This window comes from Notolabrus celidotus, chromosome 3, assembly GCF_009762535.1.
Source record: "Notolabrus celidotus isolate fNotCel1 chromosome 3, fNotCel1.pri, whole genome shotgun sequence".
NCBI classification, from domain to species: domain Eukaryota; kingdom Metazoa; phylum Chordata; class Actinopteri; order Labriformes; family Labridae; genus Notolabrus; species Notolabrus celidotus.
In genome coordinates this window covers 34,088,185-34,096,948 of record NC_048274.1, presented here as the reverse complement: position 1 = coordinate 34,096,948, position 8,764 = coordinate 34,088,185, and the positions used below count along the sequence as shown (strand labels likewise).

The 8,764-nt window shown below is 41.5% G+C and overlaps 1 long non-coding RNA gene across 1 annotated transcript; it reads left to right on the top strand.

Moving 5' to 3' along the window:
- The first annotated feature begins 3,801 nt into the window (after positions 1-3,801).
- Positions 3,802-4,589, top strand: LOC117810785. The gene is made up of 4 exons (XR_004630848.1): positions 3,802-3,946; positions 4,036-4,086; positions 4,172-4,224; positions 4,521-4,589. It is a non-coding gene; the product is annotated as an uncharacterized LOC117810785 (long non-coding RNA).
- Positions 4,590-8,764: the final 4,175 nt, after the last annotated feature.

Sequence of the window (8,764 nt, the reverse complement as noted above, 5' to 3'; positions counted from 1 at the left end):
TGTGACTCAAGGGTTCACATCTCTGAGGCTGTCTGTTGTGGGTTCATCTGTCCTTCATCTGCTCCGACTGCGTGAAAAAGATGAGGGGCAGAGTTTCTTTATCTCTCACAACCTTATCAGGTAAGATGTGATCACTGTCTTATGGCACTCCAGAAGCAGCAACATATCACAGTGAAGCTTTAAAAATGTGACTTTCACATTATTGTCCTTCCTGGGCCATGTGACCTCCTCTTCGGGTTTAGGTATTCAGGTATCAACTGCATCTTTCAGCAGCTCACTTCCTTCTTCTCTCACTACAGGGGTCTACAGAGGAACTTTTTGGCTTTTTTTTTAAATATACTTGAAAGCATAAAATACCTTGAAATATATATAAAATACAACATATTTTAACAGTGAATTACTCATATGCATTTATTCAATGCAAATTTACCTCAGCTTAGAAACAATCTGAAAATGAATAAAGGATTCTTATCTACAACAAGAAGCACACGTGTTTTTACAAAAATGATATAAATATATATGTAGAACTGATATTAATCAGGTCATTACACAAGTGTTCAGATCATTAAAACATGAGCTTGATGTGATGTAGCAGGACATACAGTATCTGCATGTTACTTGTAAAACATGTCCAACACACTGCTTAGAAATACTGTGTCAGCATTAGCACAGTCTGATTAAGAAGTAACTCCCCAGAAGCTCCCAGCAGTTCAATTTTTCTGATGACTTTCACTCAGACTGCTTTGACTGAGTTTTTTGTATTCAATATGAGCCCCGGCGTTTGTCAATAGTGATTAACTCCAGCCTGTAGGAGGCAGCGTCTGAAGCTGTCACAGTGAGGACCAGAGAGACAGAGAGCTGTGTGAGGAAATCGACACTGTGTATGTGTGTTTGTGTGTGTTTGTGTGCGTGTGTGCATGTGTGCGTGCGTGCGTGCCAAACGATGTGTGTATGGGATTCAGGAAGTGCGCCATCTCTGCCCTAAACATGAAATTGAAAGTGTGGATCTTTGAATGTTTTAGTCTTTTAACAATTGAAACACTCCCCATAGCAGGTCAGCTACAGGGTCATCAAACCTCAGCCTGTTTCTTGCGGCCAAATGTTCCTATGATTCACCCTGGTGTTGAGAGTTGGGATCCTGGGTCTGATGTTTTATAAGCCCAGCAAGGTCCTTCCGCTAAAGCTCTATCCACTGGCTGCTTCTGAAACTGATGTGATGGTCTGCTGTCTTAAGGTGGAGCGTGCAACAAATCCTCTCCATCCCATCCCCACTGGGTAGACCACCTTGAATGATTGTTATTGTCTTTTGAGGATGTTTTTGCAGGGGCAATCAGTTGGTAGCTCTCCACTTGTTCTCAGTGGCTAATGCCTGGCTGTTTAAGACCTGATTGTGCCACCAGGTATGCCAGCCTTGATGAGGCTGGCTTTAAACCCTGACATGATGTCGCTGTAGTTGAACAGAAGGCATAGGTAAGATAGAGATATCTAAGTGATAAACAGTTTTTAAACATGGATTAATAATGTTTAATATGTGTAATGAAAACAGTGATATATGATATGACATATGACTTAACTAAAATGGTGAATAATGATTAGTCTGCAATAATAAAACACTGACTTCAATCAGACTTATGGTTAAAAAAACTGGCTTTAACTTTCATGAGGATCTGAGTAAAAGCACATGGATGTTGGTGATCAAACTTAATTTGACAAATCTATTAATATAAAAATATTGTTTGATTAACCATTTTTTGTCCTATGCCGCCTGCACTTTATTTGGATTGAGTTAAGGAAGCAGAGCCTGTGTTATAGGCTTGATATAGGCTATAAAGACTATTTGATAAAAATAACAAAACTAGAGATAGAGAAGCTGAAGCGTAGGAAGGAGGTATAAATGAACGAGTGACAGGGACCCTTTCCCTCCAAATAGTTGCAATGTTGTGAAGAATAAAACAAGACACAATGATCCTGCAGGCCCTGACAGGGACCACTCTCAACCCCACAAGCAGGTAAATCTCGCTTCCGGAAGTCATCTCAATTCTAGAAAGGGTTTTTGCCTGGGACACGTTAATTCAGTTTTGCTGCCCTGCTTTAGGGTCAGGGTCAGGGTAAGGGGTCATCTATGAGGCTTGGCAGGTGTAATGGGAGCAGTGCTCCTAGCGTTGGTTTTTCATTGTTGGCTTTGAATGCAGCCTCTTGGAAGTAGGTCAACTCCTCCCTTAATCAGGTGAACCATGGGTGCATCTCAAAGCTCTAAACGTCCATCCTCGCGTCTCTTCCTCGCGTCTTAGTCCCGCCCACCAGAGATGCGAGGAAATGAAACCAGAGGAGAGAGGAGATTTGTATTTAGAGAAATGAGACGTTCTCTCCTCCGGAGCGTCACGTGAAGCGACGTCGGTTTGTGATGATGGCTTTAACAGCTGTTTGTGTCTGCACACATGTTCACTGTGATAACTCTGATAAATATAAACAGTAACAGAGCTCTGTCTCTGTGTTTACATGTTTAACACACACTTGCACATGAAGAGAATCAGCTCTCTGTTTATTCTGTCCTAAAGCATCGCGGATCGATTCACCGGTAAAATGCCTCATTATTAAATTATTTATTACTTTAAGGGAAAATAGAAACCATGCAACTCTTTTCAAACCCTGTGCTCATTAATGATCAGCCTCATATGAAACTTTATTAACCTGACAGGAAATATAACAAGTGTTTTTACTAACAGACAAACTTTACTGTCAGACTTCTCTTCATGAAGAAAACGAGAACAAATGGGGAAACTAACAGGAGGAATAACTGATCATTGATATATATTCTATCAATGATGTTAGACTCTATTACTCTATTTCATTAGACAGTGAATCTGACAAAAACAATCAGATATAACATAATCCATCCTCTGTTATATTGAATTTATGATTTTGCGATCAGTATTTTGTTTTTAAAATTCATGTCAAACACTTTTCAATCTCAGCTCATCACACACAGACTGTTTAGAAACCGACGGATGTTTATGATCTGTTTCAGGGCACCCTTAGTGACTGTTTTAAGGTCCATCTTTTCTCTGTTATTAAACTCAGCTGATGTTAAGTTTCAGTTAAGTCCGAGCCGCTGCAGCGTCCAATCAGTGAGTGATATTCGTCTGTCAGAGAAAAGACTTCCGCAAAGTCTGCTCTCGTGTTTCCTCAATTATCCCTCATCGGATCAGTCTCCTCGCTCCTCGCTCCTCTCTCCTCCAGCAGCGTTTAGAGCTTTGGGACGCAAGTTAAAATGGCGCGTCAGTAAGTACTTCCGGTTCGACCGAGGAGCGAGGAGCGAGGAGACTGCAGTTTAGAGCTTTGAGATGCACCCCATATAGGGAGCACCTGTGGCAACATGGCTGCCTCTTTGTCTGGTTTGCCTGCTGGTTGCCACATGCTCCTTGCACTGAGGCAGGTGAGGATAGTGATGGCGAGATAAAGCTTCTTGAAGCATTGAGGCTTTCCATCCAATTGGTTCACTCATGGGCCGAAGCTTCATGGTGCTCCATTTGCTCTACTGCGCCATCAAGTGGACAATAAATGTAAAATAAGTGCGGTGATTATAATGACACCATCTCTTTGGTGTGTGAAGCTTTGAATTGAATAAGTGAATGATGTTTGTGATGCCAACACATAAATAATGAACTTCTTAATATGGTGTCTGTCTTTATGATACAATGGCCTGGTCAAAAGGGAAAGTGGAAACAAATTGGGGATAAGGTTGGGACTGTGCCCTTATATTTCAAATCGCGCACCAAACCCGCGAACTGGTTCCTAAATCAGTCACGTGGTACAGGCGGCTCGCGAGGCTTCGAACGTCACCACATATGTCATCAACACAAGCCTCGATACGCGCTTCACAGAAATCTTCCTGGATTACTCGGCACACGCTTCGAAGCCTCGACACGGGAGGACACATCACTAGGTGAGGAATCAAAAGGATTATTCCATGCTTGTTTTTAAGTAATTTTGGACTTACTTAAAGCTAACACAGTTAATTTTGTCTTGGAATAGCCCCCTGTCTGCCTCTCTACCTTGGGTGAACTGGTGCCGGGTCTGATTAAGGTTTCTTTGTTTTAAAGATTGTGAATTCCTGAGATGTGGAACTATTTTATCTCTTGTATAGCCTCTGTTGGTCTGTTTGCTTTAGGCTTCCTTGGTAGCTGTTCCCGTGTGTGATTGTTACAGTGAAGCAAGTTCCTGGTAAGTCAGGCAACATGAGGGTTGAGGTATATTACGAATTGTTATAAAGAAGTTTTAAAACGTAATGCTTTTCTGTATTTCAGGCCTTATCGGCTGCTGTTTTGCCTTTTTTATTTATTTTATTTTTTTACCGTTTTGCCTTTATTGACTTTTTTGCTTTGCCTTTGCTGTTTTTGTTTTGCCTGTGTTAGTTGTTTTTGCCTGTCTTGATTGTTTTGCCTTTTGTTGTACTTTTTAATAGAACCAACTGGTTTAATTGTTTTCTTTGTTTAATTATTTTGTTAATTTCCCTATAGTGAGGTGGTTGCCAGCTGCTGGTCGAGGCTAGGCACTCTAAGTGGTTCCCTGCACTGTTTGTAGTGGTAAGTGCACCGGGACCAAGGGAGAGGTTCCGGTGGATGGTGGGGAGGCTTTCAGCAGTGTGACTTCCCCCTGGTGGCTGGCTGCAGTATAGGTCAAAAAATCCGTCTCCCCCATTCATTTGAATGGGGGAGCAGTCAAACTTTAAAAAATAAATACACGTCGTACGAATGTTTCTCACATCCGTATGCTGTGGTGATATGTAGTTAGTTTCTTTTTCGTTAGTTATTAGAGTTTAAAAAACGGGGTTTTACTTCCAGGAGCGGGATTTTTTGGCTTCAGAACCGTACAACGGGAAGAGGCGGAGCAACGCTGCCCATTTTATTTACAGTCTATGACCGGGACACAATAGTTTGAACCTGTTTGCCGTGTTTGCTGTGAGTTCACAAGTGGTGGGTAAGTTGCACTCCTGGAACACACCCCTTGATAGGCTACCTCCCCTCTGCTGGCACCCCTCACTTCCCCCTCCCATTTTGCTAATTTTAAATCACCTTGGACGGGAAGTGTCCTTTTAAGATAAAATAAACAAATTATATTGTAATAAACTTTAATACATCTCCCTAAACTGACTAATTTACATCCTTACCGCAATAACTAACCCCCTTCTCTTTACAGATACTCCCATTTTAAATTATAAATAAATTTACATTTTCTTTTGAACCACGTCTCTGTCTCACTTCAGTTGTTGAACCTGTGTTGCCTTTTTATTTATTAAAGTGTTTGTTTATTTCCTGGGGTGAAACTCCCCAGGTGGCGTTGTCAGATCAGTTACATTTTGTTTCTTTATTTTATGTCAAACTCTTAGTGCCGCCCCCCTCCACCTTGCCACACAGGCATAACCCCTGTCACCCAGCAGAACCCCACTGAACAGCCCTGAAAACCACTAGAAACATTGCCACTATCAATATCTCAAAACACATGTTAAAAAGAACAAATTCAATTTGAAAATCTGCAGTAAACATACCCTGGTCAAGTCTGTCACACAGCCTCCACTGTTGTGGTTAGTAAAGGTTGTAGCATCACATCAAAAGCTCCTCTACAGAGTGACAGATAGTCCAAGAGTGATTCAGTTGCTGTATATCACTGTTGTATTATCACAATGATTGATTTACCTGAATGTTGAGACTGTGGAATCATTTATAATTTATATAATCTGCCAGATTTAACTCAAATGACCAGTAATGGTGATGTGAGTGCAGTCTATCGCCCCAAACACTTGGGAATCCTATGAAAAGGGTTAAGCTGGATTTAATGATTAACAGTATCTCAAATGATCTTCATTATTCACTAAGAATAATTTCATAGGTTACCTGCAATCTTATAGAAGCCATCTTTTGTCCAGAGAACACCTCAAACATATCCAACAACTCAACAAGCGCACGTGAAACTTTGTGAATAGTGGAGCAGACTGTGTTTATGCTGAGATTTTCAGCATCTCCAACAGCACACATAAATGTTCCCGTAGCAGAAAATCTGAGGGTAATACATACAGTCTACAGAATGGTCATTGCACAACCCTGACATGTTGTGTTGGCAACAAAAGGCTCCAAAAGTACACACAAATATTGAATTCATTCTGATGAGAACCCATAACGCTCAAACAATACATCATCATGGAGAGACAGAGGGGTTTGACGGTCTGTAAAGACTCCTGCTCCCCTCAGTGATCCTCTGACAATCCACGCACCAAGCTCTAGTGGGTTATCCAAAAACTAGCATGCAGTCCTCCTAGTGTGTGTGTGTGTGTGTGTGTGTGTGTGTGTGTGTGTGTGTGTGTGTGTGAGAGAGAGAGAGAGAGAGAGAGAGAGAGAGAGAGAGAGAGACAGCTGACCATTTAAGAACAAAGAACATTCATTCACAAGATTCTAACCTGTTGGTCTGGAGGTTTGAATAATTAATGTAACACTGGAGTTAACCTTGTGCATAATTGCGTACAACCGATGCACCTCTGTGCCAGGCTACATGTGACCAAAACTGACCAAAATTGGAATTAATTAAAAACAATGTGAAGGTTAACCAGTGTGCGGGCTAGGATATTGAATATTTGCCATAATCTGCATCGGAAGTGGGTGCAAGTTTGTCGGTGTCCCCCTCGCCACTCATGCCTGAAACTGACGCAGACCGCCACTCATGCCTGAAACTGACGCAGACCCGCTAAGTGCTGCCACTCACTCTTAGATCTGTGATAGTTTCAGGCTGGGATGCGACTAGTCTCCTCCAGCGCAGCTTGTTTTGAGAGCCACCACACATTTTACGTAGCAATGTTAAGATCTGACCTTAAAAATATATTTTTTACCTGAATATTAATATTTACTTATATTGAACAAAAAAAAACAATTTGGGATAAACAAAAACGTCCTTTCTATAAAAATCTAAAGTTAAATCAAAAACCAAGAGAAACACTGGAAACACATAAGAAAAGGGAGACAAGGCTGAGACTCACAGGAGACACATTCACAGGGAAGATGCATAATGAACTGACAGAAGGTGGGACAAAGGCTGATTAAGAAACGACCTGCTACATACTACCTACTAATGTAGTAGACAGTAGGTACTGCCTACTACATACTGTGTTTGAATTTAGTCTGTAGTATGTCTGTTCTGTTCAATTTGTGTTGCAGCATGCTGGGCCAGACGTCACTGAATTTCCGGTTTAGGAATGCAGAAGTAAACAACGGCCAAGCTGATAGGGAAACTGCTTCTTTCGCATCAGTTATAATTTAAAAAGTTAATAAGTGGTTTATATGGAATTTAATAATTTTCACAGCACCTAAAAACGGATTTCCTCCTGTCAAAAAAGAAGAGGAAAGAAAAAGCGGAGTGAGCGCTGTGCATTGTGGGAAACAGTACGCGAAGCAGACTGGTCCAATGCGTACTGAGAAATTCTCCCAAATCAGTAGACATCTGGGGAGTTTTGGCATACTGCAGATTTTGCTCTTGTTCTACATACTGAATTTTGGCCAAATCAGTACGTACTGCTAGTATAGTAGGCAGTTTCGTAAACAGGCACAGACTTAATTCTGACTGGGCAATCAGATGCAGGTGAGACAACGAGACACAGGTGGAACTAATCAGGGTGAAATCAAACTGCAGGGAAACACAAGGGCAGGAAGTAACATAAACCAGATTCACTGATTTCACTTTGCTGTAAACATTTCTGGTTTTGAAGTAAACAAAGAGCTTCAATTTAAACCCAGATCCTACTCCTCTGACAGTTGTATCTCTGCTGGTTTGGAGTTTCTGCTACTCTTTGCTCAGATTGACTGTTTTAATCTAGAAACACATTTGATATCACTTTGTTACTGGGGTTCCCCCCAAGAATCAGCCCATAAATGATCCTGATACTTTAGTGAATACATTTTTTCCCTCCTGTCATTTTTAGCTCTTACATGTATACTGTTTAGTGTCTTCCTCAGTGCTCTCCTCCGTGCTCTGTCTTAAATGAGGGACAGAGACTGACAGGTTTCATCAGTGCTCTCTTTCTATGGTGATATGAACTTAAACAAATTACTACAATTCAAAGTAAAAACCTGTTTCATTATAATAGCCAGAGTCCCTGAAATCTCTCCTGAATCTCAGCTGCAATAAAACACCTCTATTAACGTCTGCTCTGGAAAAAAGATCCAATTAAAGCACCTTTAAAACTTTTAAATTACTATTTAGATGAATAGATTCTTCATTTTCAGCCCGACTGCCCACGCAGCTCCACCATTATCATCAATTAGGGAGTTCACACAGCAACACAAATAAGGTGTGTGTGTGTGTGTGTGTGTGTGTGTGTGTGTGTGTGTGTGTGAGGTGCTTTAATGTAGAGCTGGATAGTGTCTGAATGCACATGAGCGTCCTCTGTGTCTATCTGACAGCAGGTTCTGACTGAGCGTCCTGCAGGAAGATCAGACGAGCTGGAACATTATCTTTTCGAGGAGATTCTCTGCAAACATCCAGAACAGATAAAATATAACAGTGTGGCAAAGATTGAGCCATAACAATCTCACTTGTACAAATGATTAAAATATAGTAAATGATAAATGGACTTCGACCTGGGGCTGACGCGGACATGAGCACCACATACATGTGCGTCGATGTGTCCGTGTCGCGCATAAATTCCCCGCCTAAACGCATGAGGGCAGTGTGGTCTCTCTGACAGCCGGTCGCCTGCTTCCGGCCCCTCTACGATCCC